The 25,861-nt window shown below is 36.9% G+C and overlaps 1 long non-coding RNA gene across 1 annotated transcript in view; it reads right to left on the minus strand.

Moving 5' to 3' along the window:
- Positions 1–19,230: 19,230 nt before the first annotated feature.
- Positions 19,231–25,861, minus strand: part of LOC130458925 (uncharacterized) — a 52,061-nt gene continuing 45,430 nt past the window's right edge. Inside the window, exon 3 of the long non-coding RNA XR_008918268.1 lies at positions 19,231–19,804. This is a non-coding gene — a long non-coding RNA (uncharacterized LOC130458925). The remainder of the gene's footprint in view (positions 19,805–25,861) is intronic.

Here is a 25,861-nt window from a genome sequence, read left to right on the forward strand (position 1 = left end):
AAAGCAACTGGATGCTGAACAGGTCCCAGAGTTTGAGTTAGAACATCTGAAGTTACCCCCTCTCTGTTCATGTACATACAAAGTAAATGGCTTGTTGTAATCTGGGATGCTTAGAGCAGGGGCAGACAGGATACCCTGCTTTAAGTTAGAAAGAGATGATAGGTGTTCCATCTATAATTTAAGAAGTTCAGGGATTGAATATTTTTGTCAGTGCTATAAGGGGCTTAGTGATTTCCCCATAGCATGGAATTCACTGCCTACAAAACCCTGTTGCTCCAAGAATTTCCCTCAACTGTTTCTTAGTGGAGGGTACACTCAATTTTTTAATATCTTCAATGGACTTAGGGGAAATGAAGCTCACAATAATAGTTAAAATAAACTCTAAATATTTTACTTTGAGGAGATACCACTGAACCTTTGCCTTTGAGGCCTTGTAGTCTCTCTCATGCAGCTCTAAAAGGAGATGTTTGCTATCTTCCTGGTACACTGTGGCATTTGGTGAGGCCAAGAGCAAATCTTCCATGTACTGAATTAAACGGGTATTCTTAAATTTAATATTATCTGTATCTTGGCTCAAAATCTGTGAGAACAATGTAGGGCTATCCATGAACCCTTGTGGCAGCCAACATCAGGTCCACTGAGAATCTTTCCAGGTAAAGGCAAATATATTCCTGGATTCTCATGAATTAGTATTAAGAAAAATGCTGAGTACAAGTCAACTACAGTAAAGTATGTGGCTGTGCTAGGAATAGAGGAGATACTTTGGTTTGGGTTACGAACCATAGGATGTCTCTTTATTAAATGATTATTCACAGCCCTTAAATCTTGTACAAATCTATAGACCATTTTCACATAAGGGCCTAATTTCGTTTTGTTTTATTTTATTTTTTTGCAGGTAGAATGTGTATATTATATTCAGGTTTGAATGGAATTATTCCTTGCTCAATTAATGAATCTATCACTGGAGTAATTTCTCCAATTGTATCTTTTGATAGAGGATACTGAGGAATGGAAGGACATGGACCAGCTTTTGTCTAAATTTGAACAGGAACAGATGATTTAAGTAGGCCAACATCAGAAGATGATGTGGTCCAGAGAAACTCAGGTATATCACCTGGGATTTCAAAAGCTCCTTCATCTCATGATTGTCTGAAAGAAACACAGGGAGCAAATTTAAGGATTCCTCAGGAAATTCTACTGACATAGAGCCATCTAGAGAGCAATTTAGTGTGGCTCTAAGCTTGGATAAAAGATTTCTCCCTAGCAAATTTATAGAGGAGCTAGACATTAGAAGGAAAGAATGTTCTATTGATAAGGGTCCTATAGACATCACTAGAGGCAAAAGCTTTGGGGCCCTGAAACCCCAACTACATTTAGTGAGTAAATGGAATCAGAATCAGAATCAGAATCAGAGATACTCATTAATACTGATTTGAAGTTTCCAGTGTCCAAGAGGCAATCATACATTTCCAACTTTCACGGTTGCATGAGATTCATTATTATGGGGGAGGGAGGAGCAAATAGGGATAACTGGCATTAAAACATCAGGGTCTGGGAAACCAAAGGTTTTACTCTTTGATTCTAGTGCCCTTGTCCCCCCCCCACACACACACACACAGCTTCATAAAGATCTTTGGGTATTCCCCTGGGATCCTCCACACTGAGGGGCATTTTCACCTTGATTACAGAGTGGATGAGCCCCACTTTGGATATATTGTTGTTGGGTATTTTGGTGTGAGTTATCATTTGCCACATTTGGATTATTATTTCTATAATTGTTATTATTTCTAATCGCATGATTCTACTTCTTGCAGTTCATCATTATGTGACCCCTTTTTGCATAGAAATGACATGTAAATGATTGATTTTTGGATTCCTGCAAAGGGGCAATGGCCACTGCTTGACTTGCTTTCTCTTTTTAAAATCTTTCAGTTAAAGCTTTTAATTCTTTCCTTAATGTCTCTACTAATTCATTGGCCTCATGATTTTTCTTTAGATTCATAAGTTGTGTAATTTAAGCAGGCTGGCTTTCTGTTGTTCATTCTTGAGGAGAAATAAATAAAGTGGGGAATATCCAATGAAAATAAAGACTCCCAGGAACAGAAGTAAACAGAGCCAATTTGAACTTGTAAGCTTTTCCAACCCAGTAAAATTCTCTCAGAACAAAAACTGCTCCCTTAAAGTTTCAACCATGCTTTGTAACATCATTATTCCTGAGATAAGCTCTTTGGCTTTTGATTACAGGGAAAAGAAAAAACCCTTACTCGAAGGTAAAAACAACAACAACAACAAAACTTCAGGAGTTAGCTAAGAGGTCTGGAAAAGTATTGTTCCTTCCCCTCCTCCCTAGGGGAAAAAATGCCAGGAAAAACTAAAGAGTATTTGAATAGAAAATATAGGCTCCAACTGTTTTTTGGGTCAGGAAATCTCAGAGGCTAATTTCAAAAAAATTTTGGCTTCAAATCCACTGACCTGCTACTTGTCCCCCTTGTTATGCTGGGTTTTAGGGGGTAGGGTGGAACAGGAGACCTCCATGAGAAAACCCCTCAGTTTCCACCCTCTCAGACAGGAACCCAGGGCCAGCTAAAATTCAGCTTAGAAGTTAGGTGTGGGGTGGGGCTGGTATAGTCATGACCAGAGGTGTGGGGGGCGGGGGGGGACAGTACTGGCCACTCAGCTAGGGAAAATATATATGTTACTTCCTCCATGGGGACTCAGAGACAGCTGTGGAAGGTGGGAAAACAGCCAGGAACACCTAGCAGTGAGTTCACAGGGTGGGCAGAGAAGCCAGTCCCTGGCTCTCATAGTGGGCAGGTCCCCAGCACCAGGAAAATTTGCCTATCTTTACTCAAAAAGCTATCTGAGTAAAAAATTGTGAATTCTTTTTCCATCTTTGCTGAAATATAAGATTAAAATTTATATCTAATAACTCCAGGTATTATATTTTATAAGATTTATTAATAATCACTTGAAGTAGAGGAAAAGTATAGCCTGAGTAAAGACAAGTTTGCTGGACTGTGAATGTAGGAGAAGAGAGTGAGGAGGGTAAAGCTACACAAAACTTATCTCCCAAAGATAAGGATGTAAAGTAAGGACAAAAGTGGGATGCTGGGGAATGTTGTCCTGGGGTACAAAATTCTAATTACACATATCCAAGTAGATAGCAAAATAGAAATCAGGGAAAATATACATAGAATAATATATCAAGCAATACAGATTGATAAGAGAATAGTGTAAGGAAGAAATAGGAGATTTTATAAAAGGTTGGGCTGGATTATTCAAAATTAGGGTCACCAGGAATTTAATTAATTCCAAAGAGATTTACTTACAATTTATTTACAAAATATACAAAGAGTGAAGTTAGAAAATCAGAGAGAGGATAGGGTAAGATATCTAGCCTAAGCACTAAGTATTTTTCTCAGATCCCTGGCTCAAAAACAGGCAGGGGAGTTTAGTCTTTAACTAGTGAGGTCTCAGTCCTTGTAGCCTAGGACCTGGGGATGCCTCTCTCAAGAGGATAGGTCTCTCCTGAGGCTAGTCTCTTCAGAAAAATCCAGCAATTAAGAGTCAGCTTTTCACTCACTATGTGTCAGTCCAAAGGAAGAGACTTAAGGACAGTCTTACCAGGGTCAGGGTCTCAGGTCCAGTCAGCGGATTCTTTATCAGCCTCCAACTCGAACTCAGAACTTCACAGAAGACAAAGTCCCTCTGAAGATCTCACACCATTCTTCCATGAATCTCAGACAAATCTCTCACACAGGAAGTTGTAACTCCCTTTTAAAGGCACTTTCTTTTGCATCACTTCCTGTGCCTTCCTCCACTTTTTATGTGAACAAATCATAATCTAAAGCTTTGTTTAGGATTGACCAGGGGACAGTCAGTTGATTCTGATTCTTCACCCACTATCACACACATGGGTCACAGACTTCCCCCATTCAGGTGTGAATGGGGTGTTTATACCTTTGGTGATTAAATCTAAAAATGGTCAGGGGAGTTAATTTAGTCTTCACAATCAGGGGGAGAGTTTAATTTAATCTTTACAATAGTAATAGCTCAACAAAGAGACAGAAAGAGTTCCAGATTTCATCCAAGTTGAAATTCCCCAAAGATCCTGTTGAGGCAAACTGGAGACTGCTAGCTTCTCTCAAATTGCCTTCTTCCCCAAGTCTTATTCTTTAGTAACCTTTAGCTCCAAGAGGCTGTAGCATGTAGCAGCCACACTCTGGTTAAACAATCTCCCAGCAAGCTAACCCAGGTTGAGGGTCATTGATATGCCTCACACCCATCTGGTGAGTTAGGAAGATGGGGGGGGGGAGGGGCGGATCTCTATCAAATTTCTCTGATAAGAGTTTCATATAATGTATTACATGAATTTATATGTATATATGTAAATAATATATATAAACAATGCATAATAAGTTGATAATGTCAAAAGATGCAAAGAGGTCAAGACAAGTAAGGATTGAGAAAAGGCAATTAAGAGATCATAAATCATTGTAGAGGAAGCAATTTGTACTGAATGGTGGGCTAGAAACCATGTTTCAAAGAGTTAAGAAGCAAGTAAGCAAAGTATAGGCACCCCAGTACAGACGGCTTTTCCAAGAAGCCTATATTAGAAAGGGAGGAGAGATCTGGAATGGTAGTTGGCAGGGATGGTCAGCTTGATGAAGATTCTTTTTTTTAAAAGGACAGAGGAAATATGAATCATTTTGTAGGTAGTAGGGGAGGAACCCGCAGATAGGAAGAGATTGAAGATTAAACTGAGGAAAAGGATAACAGAGGAAACCATTTGCCATTTAAGATGGAAGAGAATGGGATCAAGGGTTCAGGTGGAAGAGTTTGCCTTAGCAACGAGGAGGATTTAAGGTATCCACCTCTTCATGTGGTAAAGAAGATTTAAGTGACATAAGACAGGAATTATGGAAAAGAGAAGAATGAGTTTTTAGGAAATTACTTCAGTGATTTAGGTGAAGTATAAAGCCAAATTCTCAACTTAGAGCTCGAGAGAGGACGTGCTTGAGGAAAAGAGAGAATGTTTAAAGCAGCAACTGTGGTGAATAGGATAGTTAATGATTAAGGAGGTATTGTCTTGCTGTAATAAGGCCTTAACTGAGTATATATGTATTCAGTCGATATGGTTTCACGATTTTTTCCAGTTTTATTCAACCAGAACTGATTGATCAAGGATTTGAGAGATAAGGGAAGACCAGTATAGCCAGTGAAGAGTGATAGCCTGTGAAAGGACTGAATGGAAACATTTAATGAATCATTGAGGACATAAAACAAAGTTAAGAGGAAAGGTTAAATGATAAATATAAAAAATAAAAAGCAATGCACATAAGTATTATTCAACAGATAAAACAACAGACCCAATAAGACAATAATGTAGATTCATCTTTGGGGTTGGGTAAATAAAGAATTTTGGGGATTCCATTTCTGATATTTGATGTTTATAATTTTAGGGAGCAAATTAATTTTCTTCTATGTTGTGCAATTCTAACATTAGCTGGAGATACCCAGATAACGTGGATGATAGAGGGAAGGTCGTGGAGAGAAAAAGATAGAGGGATATCTAGAAGAAGAGCTAGAATTCAGAGACATGACTGAATAAGATGCAGGAACACTCTGAAGAAAAGACCTACCATGTCATTGTTATAGAAAACATCCCTCATTAGGAAATTCCTCTACAAATTTTCTGTCATTTATAGAAGTCCTAGAGTTGCCTGGGGCACTGAAGAGAGATGTGATCTACCTAGAGTCACATAGCTTGTGTGTGTCGCAGGTTGGGCTTGCAGCTAGGTCCATGATGTGACACGCGGAGACTTCTCTGTGCGCAGGCACACTTTGGCCCACCAGAGGTAGTTAATAGAAAGGCTGAGGGACTTGGGTGGAGCTGCTTCCCTTCCCCCTCTCCACCCCTCTGCCTGGAAGTCCAATGGAAGCGCTCACTGCCTCCCCTGAGTGAAGAGCCTGGGTCACTCCCCGCCCTTTCTCCCTCACTTGTCTGGGCTAATAAGGGTGGGGGATGGGGCATGTAGTCTGAGGGGTGGGGCATGGCACAAGGTCCCTAAGAGGCTTACCATCACTGATCTAGGTCTTTATGATTTTAAGGCTAATTCTCTATCCACCGTATGACATTATTGCTCTATGTAAGAACTTAAAGAAATTAAAAGGATTAATTGAATCTGAATTGAGTGAGCATTGTTACTAGATCTAAGCTCTTTGTACATTTCCTAATCCAGTGCTTTTAGAGAATGATCACCTGAAACAAGAAAACGTTTGAAAGTAAGAAGCCATCTTTATCTGTTGCCTGGAAATCTACTCACATTCAATCAACGAATTTATTGAAGGCTTACCAAGGTACTGTGCCAAACACCATAAGGAATATAAAGATGTATATAAAAGTCACTTTACCAAAAGAAATGTCCAAAATAGTAGGGATGATTAAAAAGAAACAGGAAATCCTGGCAACTTGGGCATGGAGAAATGTTAAAGAAAAACGTGCGATATTTGAAAACTCAGTGAGCCCATATAAATATATAAATGCTCTTTCTCCAAATCCTTATTAGAAAATGTTAAATGATGCAGAGCCATGCAGATTCCTGGGGCACTCCACTAAAAACTATCTGCCATATTTTTTTCTTCAGCAATGTTTTATTTTTCCCAGTTCCATGCAAAAACAATTTTGACATTCATTTTTTAATATTTTGAATTCCAAATTCTCTCCCTTCTTCCTTCTCCTCTGCCCTCCCTGAGATGAAATGTAATTATCCTATCATACAAGATAAATTTTCCATATTTGTCATGTTGTAGAAGAGTAAAAAAATCTATGAAGAAAAACAAATGAGAAATGGTATACTTTGATCTGCATTCAGTCTTCATCAGTTTATCATGAATCTTTTGATCATTTAACCATATCTTGGGCTGCTGTGTTGCTGAGAATAGCAGTCATTCACAGTTTTTCATGGTACGATATTACTGTTGCTGTGTACAGTGTTCAACTGGTTCTGCTCACTTCACTCTCCTTCAGTTCATGCAAATCCTTCCAGGCTTTTCTGCAATCTTGCTCTTCATTTCTTATAGCACGATAGTATTCCACAATTTCTTTAGCCATTCACCAACTGATAGAAATTCAGTTTGTACAAATAGGTCCATTGTCATTTTTTAAATCTCTTTGAGCTTTGGATCTAATTGCAGTATTGCTAGATCGAAGGTATATATAGTTTTAGAGTCCTCTGGACCCAGCTCCAAACTGGTCCCAGAATGTTTGGATCAATCCACAACTCTGCAGGTAGCGCATTAGTGTCCTAATATTCTCACAACCCCTCCACCACGTTGGTCTTCCTTCTCGGTCATATTGGTCAAGCTGATAGCCACGAGGTGGTACCTCGGAGTTCTTTTACTTTGCATTTCTCAAATCAGTAACGATTGGGAGCATTTTGTCATATAATGATGAATAGCTTTGATTTCTTCAAATTAAAACTTCTTGTTCATATCCTTTGACTATTTGACAATTAGAAAACGACTTGTATTCTTACAAATTGATCTCAATATATTTGAGAAATGAGGCTTTTGTTAGAGACATTTATTATAAAATTTCCCCCCAACATTTTTCTTTCCTTATAATCTTGGTTGCATTGGTTTTGTTAGTAGAAAATCCTTTTAATTCAATGTAAGAAAATTATTGATTTTATACCATATAATGCTCTCTATCTTTTGTTTGATCATAAATTTATCCCTTATCCATAGAGATCTATAATAGGTAAACTATTCCATGTTTTCCCAATTTGCTTATGTCTATATATTGTACCATTTTAAAAGGACTTATTTTGGTATGTGGTGAGAGATACTGGTTTATACTTAGTTTTTGCCATACTGTTTTCCAGTTCTCCTTACAGTTTTTGTTAGATAATAAGTTCTTGTCCCCAAATCTTGGATCTTTGGGATTATCAAACATGAGATTACTGTAGTCATTTTCCACTGTGTATTATATATCTAATCTATTCCACTGATCAATCACTTTACTTCTTAGTCATTGATATATTGTTTGGATGATTACCATTTTATACTATAGTTACAGATCTGATATGGCTAGACTTCCTTTCTTCACATTTTTTTCATTAAATCCCTTGATATTCTTGACCTTTTGATCTTATGGATAAATTTTATTATTTTTTCTAGCTCTGTGAAATAATATTTTGTTTAATTGGTGTAGACCTGGATAAATAAGTTAATTTAGGTAGAATTGTCATTTTTATTATATTCACCTCACCTACTCAGGAGCAATGACTTCGATTCTTCGAGTTGTTCAGATCTGACTTTATTTATGTGGAAAGTGTTTTGTGGTTGTATTCATATAGCCCTTGGTTTCTCTTGGCAGGTAGACTCCCAGGTCTTTCCTATTGCCTATAGTTATTTTAAGGGGAATTGACTATCTACCATGTTGACGTTGACCATAAACTCTTTCATTTTATGTAAAACTCATTTTTGTGATTTGATAGTGAAGTGCATTAGAACTGGTGAGATAACTGAAAGAGACAGAATATGGCAAGAACAGGCAAGAGCCTAGGATGAAGACCTGAAGCACAGCCACAAATAGGGACAGGATATGGACCTTGCAAAAGAGACAAAGATTGGTCAAACATGTAGAAAGAAAATAGAGGAGTGTTGCAATAAGATACATATTTTTCTTTCTGTAGTATTATCAGCTTATGTTCTACCCCGTATCTTTTGCCCTTTGGAATACTGCATTCCAAGAACTTCTTTCATTTATAATAGATACAGTACATATCTTGTGTAATCCTAACTGTGGTTCTTTGTGGATGTTTCTTTCCAAAATTTTTCTGGGACTTTTCTTTTTGATGTTTCTTTTAGGCAATGATTTTTGGTTTTTGTCCCCTGATAGACCAATACATATTTATCAAGTACCTGCTTATAGCAGGCATCGTGTTGAACACTTGGACAACAAAATAGACGCTAAAGACAGTCTACTCTTAAGGAATTCACAATCTACTAGGGGAGAGAACAAGCAGACAAAATGTACAAACAAGTTATATAGAGGAAAAGCAGGAAGCAAGAGAGGGAAATGTCCAAGAACTAAAAGGGAGGGGAATGCTTCTTATACAGGATGGGATTTTAATGGGGATATATTTTCTCCAGCAAGGATAATGGAACCACTTAATTTGGACTTTAACATCCTAGACTCTAAGGTGCTATCGTCTCTACAGGGTTTTGCATTAAATAGACTAAAGGTGGGACAAGTAGCCATATTAGATCATAGGGAAGCTATCCATGCTAAAGACAGTACAACCGGGAAATGAAAAAAATTTACTGTAATCAATATATAAGATATCTATATAAAGGAAAACTAGTAAAGTCATAGAAAAAAATCTCATGCCTTATTTGTACCTAGAAAAGATGGCCAACTGACATTAATTATGACCAACCTATATGGCTACATTTATAAAATCTATAGAGTAGTTGGGGGCATGATCGATGAGGGTATTGGGGAAAATATAATAGGGGATTGGTACATATTGTGGATGAGAGAATTGAACAAAAAGCCTGCAACAGAGCTGGAGAAGCAAGACCTGCAGAACTGCCAATCAAGGAAAGCATTCTAAATGGAAGGGTGACCAGGAAGGACCACTGAAGAAGGAACAGCCGAGTTGAGGAACTTGGTCTCTTGCCTTGAGACAGAAAGGAGTAAGGACGGCATGATGCTGCTTTCACTGGTTTTCTCCCTACAAGACTCAAGTGACTGAAAATCTTCAAGCTAGTCATTTTCCCAATTCTAGACTCTATTACACTATCCTTCATCTTAGGAGTATTTTAGGATTAGGGAAACCCAAACCTCTCTCCCATCAACTCCCTCTACCTTTCCCCTTTCTCCTAAATAAACCCCTTGTTTAAACTTATCAAAGAGTGAGTTATCTGTCTGATATATCAAGATACTCACTCAAAGCTGATTTCCAGTGATACCAATTGAGGAATCAATTGATGGGGTGAAGAGAGGAGGGAGGAAGGAAAGGGAAGGGGAAGGAGGAGAGGGAGGAAGTGAAGGAGAGGGAGGAGATTGGCTGATCTGATCTTTCCATCAACATAATCCTCAGATAATTCCCCTAAAAATATAATAGGGGAATGGTACATATGGATGATACTATTATGCTCTATCCTATTTCCTATGTGGGCAACAGCAAGTGAGCTTATTTCCTGGAGAGTCATCATAATTGGAGAGTTTTGAACCATGTCTAGAGTCTTTGCTTGGTGGCAGTTGAGCATTTGATACTTGGGGTGCCTTCAAAAGTCATGAGTTAGCCTTGACACACTCTCAGGGAAATTTCTCAGAGAGAACACTATAGGGCAATGGTCTTGAACCCTCTAAGACCAACATGCAATCTTGGTTCTTTGCCTGGCTCAGTGTGTATTCTTTTGTTTTACGTGAAGGAGATTAACCGTGAAGCTATGACTTGTTGCATTTTGAAAAGTTAGGAAAGTGAACCATTCAAGTCTAAGATGCCTGGAGTTGAGTTCCTACCAGGCTTTTTTAGTCAGCCTAGCACTAATGCCCTGAGAATTGATAAGGTCTCCTCTACTCCCTTGAAACAACTCTTTACTAAGTCTTCTTCTTTCCACTCACAAGGCCACTCTCCTGGAGCCCACCTTCACCACCCTGTCCCCTAGGAATATTGCAGTGAGCTTCTAGCTGATGCTTTGGTTGTAAGCCTGGACAACTAGGGGAGTGAAGGTGTTCCCAGGTCAACAGGGAAGTCTGAAAAAGGGATAATACGCTCAATTTTTTATATGGGTTTATGTGGGAAGAGTAGGGGATGACAGGTGGACGAGCCAAATGTTGGGGTACTTGTGATTGTGATATTTAGAGAAAGAGAGGAACTTTACAAAAACCAGAAAAGACGGATTGCAATGGTTGGAAGGATATCTTGAGCCCTTGAGATCATGGAACCATTTAAGTATAATCATACTCGATGATTTTTAAACAACTTCCAGCCTGTTCTGATTTTACTGCCTTCACTTTGTTGTTGTTGATTTGATTTTACTTTCTTTTAAAATCAAGTTAGGTAAATGTTGAGTTTGTTTATCTTTTCAAAGAAAGAGTTTAATAAGCTCTATAGTCTTCCCCTTCAATTTATCTATTTCTTACCTGATTTTCTTTTTTTTGTTTGTGTTTGTGTTTCTTTTGCATTTGTTATGATCTAATTTCAAAACTGTATATTCAGTGCAAATTGAAACATACCATTTTTTTTAAACCCTCACCTTCTGTCTTAGAATCAATATTGTATATTGGTTCTAAGCCAGAAGAGTGGTAAGGGCTAGGCAATGGGGGTCAAGTGACTTGCCCAGGGTCACACAGCGGGGAAACGTCTCAGGCCAGATTTAAACCTAGGACCTCCCCTCTCTAGTCCTGACTCTCCATCTTCTGAGCCACCCAACTGCCCTGCAACATACCTTTCTTTTCTTTATTTCTTCCATTAATTTTTCTCTAGTGTAAGCAATGTAACTTTCACAACATGATGAACATGGAAATATGTATTAAGTGATAATATATGTATAACCTATATCATATATCATATAACCTGCCTTCTTAGCCAGGAGGGAGGGATACATAGGAAGGAGAGAGAACGTGGATTGCAAAAATGTCAAAAAATGTATATTAAGAAATTGTATTGACATGTAATCAGAAAACTTTCTTTAAAAATTGTATTTTCAGTTCATTCATTCTTTTTTTGTTATTACAAATGTATGTTTTCAGTGTTATAACTTGCTATGAGGACTGTTGTAGAAGAAAATGTTGGTATATTGTCTTACTGTTCTCATTCTCTCTCAAATAATTCTCATTCTTTGTTCTCAAATAATTATTAATGTGAATTCTTTATAATTTTTCATTGTTCAAAATAGCATTATTAAATCTCTATTGGGGAAGTCTATGTTTTTTGTCCTCTTTATATTTAGCTTAGAGAAGAACTTTATTTCAAATTTAACTAATGACAAATAAAATTATTTCCACAAACATAGTAGGACCAAAAATAGAACACACACACACATATATATATACATACATTGACACACACAGTGAAAACTGGGGCTCTATTATGTATAGCTTGTTTATCTTTTAAAATATATAATAAAATCAACATATAATTTTCAAAACTGGCCTGCTTGTTTGTTTTCCTTATGGTTTAAATTATTTTCATCTATGGGTTTTTTCTTTGTGGTCTCATTTTTTTCTTTCTTTTATTTTGGCAAGCCTACCCCTGGTATGCTTTTTCTTCTACTCATCACCCTCAATTAAAAAAAAAAAAGGTCTAAGAAATGTGTGTTATCAAGTCAGAGAAATTCACAGTTGGTGTGCAAATATTCTAAACTTGTGGTCCATAGGCTGTATAACTGTATAATCTGAACCAGATTAAAATGTAATTGGAAAATGTCTAACAAAATAAAAAGAAAACAAAGATAATGTTAATTTGTGATTTTCTAAGTCAGATATTTGAGTTTGACGCCCCTAGTGTAAGGTCTTTAAAGGCAAACAAAGATTATATTTTATCACAGAGGCAATTAGAAGTCACTGCAATTGATGGAGTAGGGAATTCACCTCGTCAGATATAAGTTTAAGGAAAATTACCCTAGCAACAGAGAGTAGGATGGACTTGAAAGATGAGATCATTGTATACTCTGCAATGAGAAAGGCATTGAGTATTCCCAGACAAAAAATCCAAACATGATACTTGCAAACCCCACAAAAAAACACACAAAAATACAGGCAAGTTAAATACGTATAAGAGTTAAGAAGTGAAAGAAGTAGGGAAGGGGCTTGACAAACAAAGGTAGAGGCTTTTAATGTGAGAGATGTAGTAAAGTTAAAATGGAAAGATTTGCCAAATACTTGGATATGTGGACTGAGAGAGAATGAAAAGTGCAGGATGATGCTAGTGTGAAAAACAAATCTGAGACCGAAAGTATTGTTGTGCCTTTGACAGAAATAGGGAAATATAGGAAAGAAATAGAATTGGGGAACGGAATAAGGGGACTTGTGAGTTTAGTTTTGGATATATTGAATTTAAGGTGTCTCTGGGACATCTGGTAGACTGTGGGTTTTATTTTGTTTTATATAGAATATTTTCCATGGTTACATGATTCATAATTCTCACCCTCCCCCCACTCCCAGAGCTGACAAGCAATTCCACTGCGTTATACATGTATCATTGTTTAAAACCCATTTCCATGTTATTCATATTTGCAGTTGAGAGATCTTTTAACATCAAAACCCTAATCATATCCCCATTGATCTACATGATCAAGCATATGTTTTTCATCTGCCTTTCTGTTCCCCTAGTTCTTTCTCTGGATGTGGATAGGTAACGTTCTTTTTCCTAAATTCCCCTGGATTGTCCTGGATCATTTCATTTCTGCTAGTAGAAAAGTCTATTACATTTGATTGTACCACAGTGTGTCAGTCTCTGTGTACAATGTTCTCCTGGTTCTGCTCCTCTCGCTCTGCATCAGTTCATGGAGGTCGTTCCATTCTCCATGGAATTCCTCCACTTTATTATTCCTTTGAGCACAATAGTATTCCATCACCAACAGATACCACAATGTGTTCAGCCATTCCCCAATTGATGGGCATCCCCTCCTTTTCCAATTTTTGGCCACCACAAAGAGCGGCTATGAATATTCTTGTACAAGTCTTTTTCCTTATTATCTCTTTGGGGTACAAAACCAGCAGTGCTATGGCTGGATCAAAGGGCAGAAAGTCTTTTAGTGCCCTTTAGGAATAGAAATTGCCATCAAGAATGGTTGGCCCAATTTTACCACATCCCCTCCAATATTTATTAATTTCCTTTGCTGTCATGTTAGCCAATATGCTAGGTGTGAGGTGGTACCTCAGGGTTGTTTTGATTTGCATTTCTCTGATTATAAGAGATTTAGAACACTTTTTCATGTAATTATTAATAGTTTTGATTTCTTTATCTGAAAATTGCCTATTCCTGTCCCTTGCCCATTTATCAATTGAGGAATGGCTTGATTTTTTGTACAATTGATTTAGCTCCTTATAAATTTGAGTAATTAGACCTTTGTCAGAGGTTTTTGATATAAAGATTTTTTCCTCCAATTTGTTGCTTCCCTTCTCATTTTGGTTGCATTTGTTTTATTTGTACAAAACCTTTTTAATTTAATGTAATAAAAATCATTTATTTTACATTTTGTAATTTTTTCTAACTCTTGTTTGGTCTTAAAATCTTTCATTTCCCAAAGATTGGACAAGTATATCATTCTGTGTTCACCTAATTTACTCATAGTCTTCTTCTTTGTATGCAAGTCATTCACCATGCTGAGTTTTTCTTGGTGTAGGGTATGAGATGTTGATCTAAACATAATCTCTCCCATAATGTTTTTTAATTGTCCTAGCAGTTTTTCTCAAATAGTGGATTTTTGTCCCAAAAGCTAGGATCTTTGGGTTTATCATAGATTGTCTTGCTGGGATCTCTTACCCCAAGTCCTCTCCAAGTCTTCCTGGGGTGGATAGCTTTGTATCAAAAGTCCTATCCACTCCTGTTGTCTTCTGCTGGATTCAGGGGGTCTGGATTCACAGAAGGATGACCAGGGCTCAGAGGTGCTTTCAGAGCAACCTTTCTGAAGGGTTTCCCAACAAGAAGTGAAGTTAACTACTTGGATCTTCTCAGCTCTTCTCTGTTCTTTCTCTGGAATTCTCTGTTCCTTTTGCCCTTCCCCTCTTGTCTTGTTCCTCTGGTAGATTGAGTCTAAGTTTACCCTCTCATACTATTTTAATACCTTCCATTTCTTTTTCTTCTCTAATTTCTGCTGCTAGTGTTTCTTGTACTATATTAAATAATAGAAGTGATAATGGGCATCCTTGTTTCACTCCTGATCTTATTGGGAATGCTTCTAATTTATCCCCATTGCAGATGATGTTTGCTCATGATTTTAGATAAATACTGTTTAATATTTTTAGAAAAGACCCTTCTATTCCTATACTTTCTGTTGTATTTTGTCAAAGTTTTTCCTGCATCTATTGAGATTTGTTTGTTGATATGGTCAGTTATGTGGATAGTTTTCCTAATCAGGTCGTAGACCCCTGGTGAACCAAGGCTTTGCTCACCCAGCATGTGAAGACTGCTTTGGCCGAACAGACGGAAGAAACCAATAAGAAGGTTCAATGGCTGAGAGGGCGACGCAGCAAAGCACTGTGGAGTGCTTAGGGCACAAAAGACAACACGGCCATCCAATGCATCTGAGGAAGTCTCCAGGTGTAACGACTTTTTGTGCCACTGGACCCAGGCTTCCAACACCGAGAGAGTGAGACTGTCTCTGTGCACCGATTTTTCCACTTAAATCTCCTTCATGCACAAGTGCCTTTGTGCACACTCATCTACATCACAGATGAAAGCGCACAAAGACAATCGTCATCCTCAGTTACTGAGAGACTAATACTACTTTCCTAATATTGAACAATACTTGCATTCCTTATTATCTTCTTCTTCTTCTTCTTCTTCTTCTTCTTCTTCTTCTTCTTCTTCTTCTTCTTCTTCTTCTTCTTCTTCTTCTTCTTCTTCTTCTTCTTCTTCTTCTTCTTCTTCTTCTTCTTCTTCTTCTTCTTCTTCTTCTTCTTCTTCTTCTTCTTCTTCTTCTTCTTCTTCTTCTTCTTCTTCTTCTTCTTCTTCTTCTTCTTCTTCTTCTTCTTCTTCTTCTTCTTCTTCTTCTTCTTCTTCTTCTTCTTCTTCTTCTTCTTCTTCTTCTTCTTCTTCTTCTTCTTCTTCTTCTTCTTCTTCTTCTTCTTCTTCTTCTTCTTCTTCTTCTTCTTCTTCTTCTTCTTCTATATAAATTCTACCTGATCATAATGAATAACCTTTATGATCACTTGCTGAAGTCTCTTTGCTAGTAATCTATTTAAGATTTTTGCATTTTTGTTCATTAAGGAGATTGATTTTTAGCTTTCTTCCTCTGTTTTTGATCTACCTGGCTTTGGAATCAGAACTATATTTGTGTCAAAAGGAATTTGATAGAATTCCTTCTTTGCTTATTCTGTCAAATAGTTTGTATTGTATTAGGATTAATTATTCTTTGAATGTATGATAAAATTCACTTTTGAATCCATCTGGTCCTGGGGATTTTTTTAGGAAGTTCTTTGATGGCTTGTTCAATTTCTTTTTATGATGTGGGGTTATTTTTGTATTCTATTTCTTCTGTTAATCTAGGCAATTTATATTTTTGTAAATATTCATCCATATCACTAGATTGCCATATTTATTGTCATATAATTGGGCAAAATAGTTTTTAATGATTGCCTTAATTTCCTCTTCATTAGAGGTGAGGTCTCCCTTTTCATCTTGGATACTTTTATTTTGGTTTTCTTTTTTCATTTTTTATATTAGATTGACCAGTACTTTGTCTATTTTAGTTATTTTTTCAAAGTACCAGGTTCTAGTCTTATTTATTAATTCAACAATTCTTTTACTTTTGATATTATGAATTTCTCCTTTAAGTTTTAGGATCCCTAATTTAGTTTTCATCTGGGGATTTTTAATTTGTTCACTTTCTAGTTTTTTAATTTGCATGCCCAATTCCTTGACCTCTGCCCTCCCTAATTTGTTAATATATGAACTCAATGACATAAATTTCCCCCTCAGTATTGCTTTGGCTGCATCCCATAGATTTCAAAAGGATGTCTCATCATTATAATTCTCTTCAATGAAATTATTAATTGTTTCTATAATTTGTTCTTTTAACTGATTTTGGAGAATTGTATTGTTTAATTTCCAACTAATTTTTTTATTTTCCTCCCCATGTACCATTAGTAATTATTATTTTTATTGTATTGTGATCAGAAAAGATCACATTTATTATTTCTGCTCTTTTGTACTTATTTGCCATGTTTTTTATGCCCCAGTACATGGTCAATATATGTGGATGTGTATTCCTTTTTGTCCCTATTTATTTTTCTTCACATATCTATTAATTCTATTTTTTTTATGATTTCATTCACATCTCTTACCTCTTTCTTGTTTATTTTTTGGTTTAATTTATCTAGTTCTGACAGAGGAAGGTTCATGTCTCCTACTAATATAGTTTTACTATCTATTTCCTCCTTGAACTCCACCAATTTCTCCTTTAGAAATTTGGATGCTATATCATTTGGTGCATACATATTGAGTACTGATATTTCTTCATTGTCTATATTGCTTTTTATCTGGATGTAATTGCCTTCCCTATCTCTTTTAACTAGATTTACTTTTACTTTGGCTTTGTCAGATATAATGATTGTAACTCCTACCTTCTTTTTCTAAATTGATGCATAATAGATTTTCCACCATTCTTTAACCTTTACCCTATGTGTGTCTACCTGCCTCATGTGTGTTTCTTGTAGGCAAGGGAAGGATTTTGGTATCTAATCCACATTGCTATTTGCTTGTGTTTTATGGGTGTGTTCATCCCATTCACATTCAGAGTTATGATTACAACCTGTGTATTCCCCAACATTTTGATTTCCTATCCTAGTCTTGCCCTTTCTTCTTTCACTATTTCCTTCTACACCAGCATTTTGTTTTTATTCAGTTCCCTTAATTCTGTAAAAATTAAAATTTTATCTGAAATAATAAAAATATTATACTTTATGAGGTTTATTAAATGGTCATTAGAAATCAAGGAATAAAGAGGATAAAAAATAAAAACCACCTACCCATGGCTGGTTAGTCATTTTAAAAATCCCCACTCACCACCATCACTGCCAATTGCTGTATCATGCCTTAAAAGAGGATGTGGGAGGAGTTACCAACAGCTAAATACCAATAACCTGATCCTGCCAACGTGGAGACACAGGAGAGATTATAGGGAATTTTGGGAAATACTAAGGACTTTTGGGGAATTAAGTCAAAGGTTCAAAATCTTCATTCATACATTCTCCTCTGAGACCCACGGAAGACTAGTCTCTCCAGTGGGTCTTGTAAACATACCAACTTTGAAATTACAATAATTTGAGTATAAGAGGAAAAGAGAGCAAAACCGATGCTTGCTAGATGCATTGACAAAAAGCCAGTTGGGGGAAGTCCCCTTTGGCATAAGAGTATACATACAAAACAAATGCATTCAACCCCACACAGTTCAGATAACCACATCCCAAAGGTCACTCTGGATCTCCTGGTGCAGTCTGTGGAGGCATCTTCATGGTGCATTCATTCTTCAAAGAGTTCATTTTCTGGATTCAGAGAGGTAACATGTTTCTTAACCTAAAATTACTCTCAAAAAGAATTAAAACGTTGCAATTTAAAATGATAATAATACATATCCTTCTGAAGAGGGTGATTGAAAAACACAGGGATCACTTAGGGATGCATGGCTGAGTTATTTGGTATATGAATCAATTGGCAGAGAAATCAAAACATCAAAAAAATTCCAAATAAAAAAAATTTCTGGATGAAATATAGACTATCAAAGCTTTATGTGCAAAAATTCTAAGTAAAAGAAAAATAAATTTATAACAGGTCCTTGAATCAGGGCCCAATTAAAGTAATGTCTATCCCACAAGTCTGTAGGACAAAATGTAGTAATATTTCACTTACCCATTTGCAGCCAAGACCAAGAGAAGTTGCCATACTATAAGAGAGGAAAAAAGGACTGATAGGGAAGTATCATTCCCTGGTCTGATTTTACCTTCACTTTCAGGGATAGGGGAGCCAGAATGGCCATTTGTTAGGTGCTTTTCTGTCAGTATTTCACAAAGAGTGTGAATACAAGGAGTCCTACATCTTAACATATGTTAAACGTCATGACCTCGACTCTCATACTAGGTTCAAGTCCTTTTGTATTGGCTTAAAATTTCATCAATCCCATTGGCATTTGTTGGTCTCTTTTTGACCTTGTGCTTGATTGGCTTTGTGCTCTTTTTTTGGCACTGCTCAATGGCTCTTTTTATATTCCCTTCTCCTGGAATCAGACAGAATCATTAAGCAATAACATTTGTCAACAAATGGTAGGTTTCCATAGTTTAAAGATTTTGGATATGCATTAATATTATAGCAAATATATTTTAAACTTATATTACTGCAAATGAAAAAAAGTTAAAGAAAAATCTCAATACTGGTGACATGTGCTTCAAATACATAAAAGGATAGAAAAAAACTGAAATAGTATATTGCACAAGCAAGAAAAAAATAATAAAAGATTTTAAAAATAAAAAAAATATATATATAGCTTATAATCAGTGACACACTGTGTCAACCATGTGTGAGTACAAAATGACTTTTAGAATAAAACAGTAATACAGCAGATAATGCACATTCAAAGAAGTACCAAAGTCCCCAAATTCACAATAGTCCAGTTAATTACAAAAGCAAACAAACCCACTATCATATTTTACATGAGTTGGCTGTATGACATTTAAAGAAACTGGATACTGTGAAGATTGGATTTAGATATCTCCTGATTGTAACAATGAAGGTACTTCGCTCCTCCTTTAGAGTGAAGCTAGAAATGTAAGCTACAATCTATTTTTAGATTTTATCTACAAAAATGTGTTAAGTAACTCCAAAAGGTGAACTTACCAAAAGAGGTGTTAAGTAACCCAAAAAGATAAAATCTAGCCAAAGAAGGTGAGAACTAAAGAATGGGCAGTCCTGGAGAAAAGCATCTGCTGTGATTGGTAGACGTGAAAATTTAGAGGAGGTGACACAAGAGAAAAAGATCTTTAAAAAGAGGAGTTTTGGAGATTTGTGATTCATTCATTGAGACAGTCAGTCACCCAGGCTTGGAGCGAAGGATCAGTCACTCGGAGCTGAAGGGAAGACAGACATTCAGAGATTTGTTTGGACATTCTGGCACTGACTCGGAGAAGCTACCAGAATACAGACACCCAGACTTCCTTTAGCCTGTTACCATTGGTGAGTGAAAAGCTGACTTAGTGACCCTGCCTTTCTGTAGGTGGGAAGCCTCCAGGAAAGGCCCAACTTCTTGAGACTCTTCCCCCAGCTGAGACTTAGAATTTCTAACTGATATCAGAAGAAACCAGAGGTTTCTCTCTCTCTCTCTCTCTCTCTCTCTCTCTCTCTCTCTCTCTCTCTCTCTCATTCCTTAATATCTTCTTTCTATTATAAATATTGTAAATAAACTACAATAAATTCCATTTACTTTAGTAATTCATTTTGGGATTTAGAAATTAAATCCCTGGTGATTACCTAATTAATATATTATTTCAGAGTCCAACCATATTTAAATTTAACAATATTGACACAAGTTTTTGGGTGTAACAATGTTTCAACCTTGGCCGAGATATTTTTTTTTAATTCTATTACTGCCATCTTTACAAAAATGTGGCAGGAGTCTAGAAAAAAAAACAAATCTCTGTACTGTTTATATTGGGTCTAAAAATGTCACTAAGAATCTAATGATCTTTCTGGTGAAAGGGTAAAGTGAGCTGAGGAGTTACAAATGAGAGGTGCCCCTCTTTTGGGAGCCATCCAGGGATACCATGCCCGGGGTCAACTTTCCAACTCCTTTGGTATGAGACTAACATCCCATCGGGAGGTGGGGATTATATTTGTACTTCACTTCAGCTACTAAAATGGACCTTACCTCCTGTTAGAGGCAGGCAAAATGATCAGAGTTGTTTGAAAAAAACAAATCTAAAAATCGTGTCTAAAGACCCCTTAAAATCAATTTGAGATATTTAGCTCATTAAATTTACCAAAGGTTGTTTTACAATTGTAACCAGTTTTTCATGAAGTCCATCCATCCTCTATGTGACAATTTACAAAGCCAAAATAGAACCAAAAAAAGCTGTTTTTATATGGGCTTATTCAATAATATTTGTTCAGTATAATTATAGAGGAAAGGTGACACAATATAACAGTAATTAAACACAGTAGATTAAAATGATTCAGTGTAACAGAAAAGTATTGAATACATTAATATATGAACTTAAAACAACAAAATTAAATCTTAAACAAAACAATTAGCAAAATACAATAAAATACAGAGGATTTTATAAAACATTGGAGTCTGAAAAGGCTCAAAAATTTCACCTCCAGTCTCTTTAAAGTTCCTTTATTTATCCATTGAGATTCCTTTTGTCAGTACTGTTGTATTTCCCATAGAGAGGGAGAACCTGGGTTTTAGGAATCTCAAACTTGGCAAGCCCAAATGGCAAAGAGTTGCAGGGAGATGAATTTCTCTCCTGAATCTCAGGTAAGATAAGTAAAAGGATCAGTGCATTCATGAAAAAAAAACATCCTAAAGTGGAAGCTGCTTGAAATAGGTAATGCACTGCTCTTTCATAGAATATGCCATACTTGTAATCAACTTCCTGTTTGGAAGAGTCTCTTGCTTTTCCTTGTCCCCCTCCTAAGGTCCCCTGCCACATGGAGGGTAATTGTTACCTAAGGGAAGAACACCCCAGTTTTTTACCACCTGCCCTGACTCCAAGCTTTTAGGTGGCAGCAATCAGCAACAGAGGTAGGGGTCAGGGTCCAATCAGAGGCCAATTTTAGGAGTAAAGCCAGAGATCAGGAGGAGGATTTCTGGAGGCCTGGGGCTGGGGATGGGGCTGGGGCTGGGGCCAGGGTCAGGGCCAGGGCCAGATGAATGATTGGAGTCAGGGTCTGGAGGAAGCAGTATTAGCAACACCAGAGTCAGCAGAGAGGAATTGAGGAACTCAAGCAGATGGGCAAGAGTCCTCAAACTGAAATCAGCCAGGTGCATAGGGAGGGCAAGTAACTGGGCAAAAAATAGGAAAAGGAAAAAGGCAGTTCTAAAGAGAGTTTGAATTCTCTCATAGTTTGCAAGGGTGGGTGGGTGGATGGGGTGGTCAAAAAGCCTTGGCAGGAGAAACCTGGCTTAAAAAAATTATCTGGATGCAGCTGGGTGGCTCAGCAAATTGAGAATCAGACCCAGAGATGGGAGGTTCTGGGTTCTAATCTGGCCTCAGACAATTCCCAGCTGTGTGACCCTATGCAAGTCACTTAAACCCCATTGCCTAGCCCTTACCACTCTTCTGGCTTAGAACCAATAGCCAGTATTGGTTTTAAGATGGAAGGTAAGGGTTTATTAAAAAAAAAAAACCAACTATCTAGACTATCTTTAAAAAAATTGAGTTTTTTTTTCCTGGTTCCTTCTGGTCATCAACTATAAAAATTAAAATTTTATCTCAAATAATAAAAATATTATATCATTAGATCATTAGAAATCAAGGAATAAAGAAAATACAAAATAAAAACCATGTACCCATGGCTGGTTAGCCATTTTTTAAATCCCCATTCACCACCATCTCTGCTGATTGCTGTATCATGCCCAAAAGAGGACATGGGAGGAGTTATCACCAGCTAAATACCAATAATGTGATCCTACCAATGTGGAGATGCAGGAGAGATTATAGGGAATTTTGGGAAAAACTAAGGACTTCTGGGGAGTGAAGTCAAAGGTTCAAAATCTCCATTTATACAATTCCCACCCTTATTTTACTTCCCTTTCTCTTCCCCACTTCTTATTCCCCACTTATTTTTCTTTAGGGTATTTTAAAACTGTCTCACACTCTCCCTCCTTTGTATTTCTTCCCTCCACACCAGTTTGCTTGTTACCCTTCTACTTCTCTATAAGGCACAAATAAATTCTCTTACCCAATGGATTTGATTGTTCTTCACTCTTTGAGTCAATTTCAATGCATATAAGAATTATTTCATGTCTCCAATCTCTTTACCCTTCCAGTGAATTGGTGTTCTCCCCCACTCCTGTCATGTGCTTCGCTTCATTATGAAATGTAAATTTACCCCATTTTGTCTGTTTTCCAATTTCTCTTAGAATTAACCTCTTTTTTACCTCTAGTTATATATATATATATATGTATATATTATATATATGTATGTATGTATGTATGTATATATATATTGACATTTCATCCTATATAGTTTGTCACAGTTCCCTCTAAGTATAATTTTTTTAGCTAACCACAGGATAACAATTTTCAAGAGTTACCAATATCATCTTTTCTTATTGGGTCCCTTAAAAAAAGTTTTGTTTTATTTTTCCCCATTCCTTAATTACCTTTTAGTAATTCTCTCGAGTTCTGTGTTTGGGCATCAAATTTTCTGTTTCAGTGTGGTCTTTTTTTTTAATGGATGCTTAGAAGTCATCTATTTTTTTTAAATTACCATACCCTCCCCTGCAAGAATGTAGTCAGTTTTGCTGGGTAGTTGATTCTTGGTTTTGGACCCAGTTCCCTTGATTTCCAGAAAATCATATTCCATGCCTTCTGGTCCTTCTGTGTAGATGCAGCCAGATCCTGTGTTATCCTAACTGTGGTTCCATGGTATTTGAATGACTTCTTAGCAATTTGCAATATTTTTTTTCCCTTAGTCTTGTAGTTCTTGAATTTGGCTATAACATTCCTGAGTGTTGTCAATTGAAGATTATATACAGGAGGTGATCTGTGGATTCTTTCAATCTCCACTTTCCTCTCTTATTGGAGAATATTGGGGCAGTTTTCTTGGATAATTTCCTGTAGAATGATGTCCAGGGTTTTTCTTTAGTCATGATCTTCAAGTAGTCTAATAATTCTTAAATAGTCTCTCCTGATCTGTTTTCAAGGTCTGATGTTTTGTCAATGATATGTTTCACATTTTCCTCAAATTTTTCATTCTTTTGATTTTATTTTTATAGATTCTTGCTGCCTTGTGAAGTCATTTGTTTCTAGTTGGTGGATTACAATTTTTAAAGATTGAATTTCATCCCTGGCTTTTTAGTTATCCTTCTCCTTCTGGTCTGATTTTCTTTGTAGGTCATCTTTCATCTTCTTTTGCTTTATTTTCAAGCTGGCTAATTTTGGCTTTCACAACACTATTTTCTTGTTTTAGTTCATGTGCCTCTGTTTCCAGATGACTTATTTTGCTTTTTAAGTTTAAGTTTTCCCAGTTGTCTTTGGCTTCTCTTAATTGTTTTTTAATAGTATTTTAAGTTCTTCCAAAGGCTATGCCCTATTTCTGGGGAAAATATGTGTTTTTACTTGGTGTTCTTTGGTCCTCCTCTGTTCCATTTGCTCTTTGTTTATTACCTGGATAGAAGCTGTCAATTGTGATTTCTTATTTTGCTTTTGTTGTTTGCTCATATTTTTTCCTTCTTTCCCCCCTTGTGATTGCCTGTAATCTTGCTCCTCTATTTATGTGCTGGATCTGTGGGTTTGGGCTATTATGTCCTTAAGGGTCTTCTTCTCTGCTCTGTTGATTGACCAGGTTAGGCTGATGGTATTGATGACCCCTGAGGTCAGATCTTTCCCAGTTGGCAGCAGAAGCTGAAAAGGAGCTGGCCTTCCCACCTCTTATCAAGGATGTAGCCTGTAGTGGTTGCAGCCTTTTCCCTTGGAGCTTAGTCAGCAAGGATCTCAGAGTAGTCTTTGGGGGAGGGATGTTGGAGTTTGAGCTTCCTTGCCCTCTGAAGGCTTCTAATCTGCCCTATTGATAGGATTAAGCCAGGCCAGAATTGATTTGCAGACCTAGATATGCCCTTAGGCCAAAACCCAAAGAAAAAAGTAGGGGAGGCAAGATGGAGTGTTTTGGTTGAAAGTAGGCTGCCCTCTCTGGGCCTCTCCTCCAGCTGCCTCCCTGCCTTCTGTGTTCAATTCCCTGAGCCTGGCACTGCTGTGCCAGCAAGGCAGTCCCTTTGGACTAGAGCCCTTACCCTCACAGAGATTCCAGCAATTGCTGGAGACCCAGCACAGTAAATAGTAAGGGAGGGGTCCTGGGACCTTCCTTCTTCCTTTCCCTTGAACCTGAGTATTCAAGAATTCAGGCTTTGGTGCGGGTACTTTTTAAGTTCGATCTAGCAAGAGGGTTCCTTAGCTTTGTTTTGTTGTTAGATTTGGTTTTCTGTCCCCTCAAAGAACTGTGTTTTTTATTGGTACAGAAGGGTATTCAGAAGTCTGGACTTTTACTGCATCTGAGCCACCATCTTGACTCTGCTGGTAGGCATTCCTTTAAAGTCCATAGTTCCAAATTGCCCTGCAGAATGGTTTGACCAAATCACAATTCCACCAGCAGTGTATTAGTGTCCCAATTTGCCACATCCCCTCCAACATTTATCACTTTTCTTTGCTACCATATTGGCCAGTCTTCTAGGTGTAAGGCGGTACCTCAGAGTTGTTTAAATTTTCATTTCTCTAATCAGGAGGGATGTAGAACACTTTTTCATGTGCTTATTGATACTTTTGATTTCATCATGTGAAAACTGTCCATTCATTTCCCTTGACCATTTGTCAATTGGGAAATGGTTTGACTTTGTAAATTTGACTTAGTTCCTTATGTATTTGGGAAATTAAGCCTGTGTCAGATAGTTTTTTATAAAAATTTTTTCCCAATTCATTTCTTTCCTTCTAATTTTGGTTACATTGTTTTTGTTTGTAAAAAAATTATAAATTTGATATAATCAAAGTCATTCATTTTACATTTTGAAATGTTCTCTATCTCTTGCTTGGCCTTAACTTCCTTCCCTTCCCAAAGATCTGACAGGTATACTACTCTGTTTTCATGTAATTTATTTATGATTTCACTCTTTATATTTTTGATTTATCCATTTTAAATTTATCTTGGTATAGGGTCTAAGATGTTGATCTAAACTTAATTTTTCCCATACTGTTTTCCAATTTTCCCAGCAGTTTTTGTCAAAAAGTAATTTCTTGTCCCCAAAGCTAAGATCTTTGAGCTTATTGAACACTAGCTTCCTGAGGTCATTTATTCCTAGTCTATTCCACAGATCCACCCTTCTGTCTCTTTGTCAGTATCAGATTATTTTAATGACCACTGCTTTATAGTGCAGTTTAGGATCTGGTACTGCTAGGCCCCCATCCTTC

This window comes from Monodelphis domestica, chromosome 4 (genome assembly GCF_027887165.1).
Source record: "Monodelphis domestica isolate mMonDom1 chromosome 4, mMonDom1.pri, whole genome shotgun sequence".
Classification (NCBI taxonomy): domain Eukaryota; kingdom Metazoa; phylum Chordata; class Mammalia; order Didelphimorphia; family Didelphidae; genus Monodelphis; species Monodelphis domestica.